Source organism: Cucurbita pepo, chromosome LG15 (assembly GCF_002806865.2).
Source record: "Cucurbita pepo subsp. pepo cultivar mu-cu-16 chromosome LG15, ASM280686v2, whole genome shotgun sequence".
Classification (NCBI taxonomy): Eukaryota; Viridiplantae; Streptophyta; class Magnoliopsida; order Cucurbitales; family Cucurbitaceae; genus Cucurbita; species Cucurbita pepo.
In genome coordinates, this window is record NC_036652.1 from 4552887 (window position 1) to 4553971 (window position 1085).

At 30.6% G+C, this 1085-nt stretch overlaps 1 non-coding gene across 1 annotated transcript; it reads right to left on the bottom strand.

Moving 5' to 3' along the window:
* Positions 1-603: 603 nt before the first annotated feature.
* On the bottom strand, positions 604-799 carry LOC111776533. The gene has a single exon (XR_002812267.1). It is a non-coding gene; the product is annotated as a U2 spliceosomal RNA (small nuclear RNA).
* Positions 800-1085: the final 286 nt, after the last annotated feature.

The window sequence follows — 1085 nt, forward strand, 5'->3', positions numbered from 1 at the left end:
TTATAACTTGCATGCTAAAGTCATTTGTCATTTCTTGTGGAGTGATTCAAATCACGAGTTTAGAAATGAGTTTTCTTTAATTCAAATCACGAGTTTAGAAATGAGTTTTCTTTACTCTTGATCTTGAGATTCAAATCACGAGTTTAGAAATGAGTTTTCTTTACTCTTGATCTTAAGCCATGATCTTGATATCAAGTTTATCCGTTCCATATTTTCCGTTATATCAACTTTTGATTCTATATCAACTTTTTGTTAAATTAATATATATATATATATATATATAATAATATACCATGAATTATATGATATTTGGTAAAATAATTATTATATTGCCGTTTAAATATAAAATATGTCCGTAAATTAATTAGTTATATTCACCCTAATATCCATTGGGTAGCTAAAACTAGTTTTATAAATCATAAAATATATTATATCAAAAATATATCTGAAAATATAAAATACAACTTTATTTAGGGTTTAGGTAAAGTATATTATATAGGTAAGTGATTTAAAATCAAAATGAAAAGTATAATTTAAAACTAAATAAAATGATTAAAAGATCCACTCTAGAACAAAAATGAACCAACAATTTAACTGGGCTTGGAGGGGTGCGCCAGGCCCATGCAGTAGTGCAACGCAAGGGCGACGCTCGAAGGCCCAGGTAGCAAGCTACCTTGGTGGGCCATCCCCCATAAAAAATTAATTTAATACCATATGGGCCGATGGCCCACGTATCAGATATTAAACTGATAATAACAGATACTACACTTGATCTTAGCCAAAAGGCCGAGAAAGGAATGAATTGTTAAGACATCTTCGGCGTCTTTTATAGTAGCGTATGGTGTAGGCATTCAAGTCATTTCCGATGTGGGAGGATCTCTCTCTCTCTTTCAAGTCATTTTCTTTTAATTCGTTTTTTTCTTCATTTTCTCTCCAAATTTTATCCACCGTTAGATCTTAAAACTAGATCCAATGGCCTCAATTCGTCTCACTTGATATATCAATAGTATACCAAAACCAAATCATGTATACCCTTGATATACCAATATTCATATAATGTATGTTAGACGAACATTTAANAAATC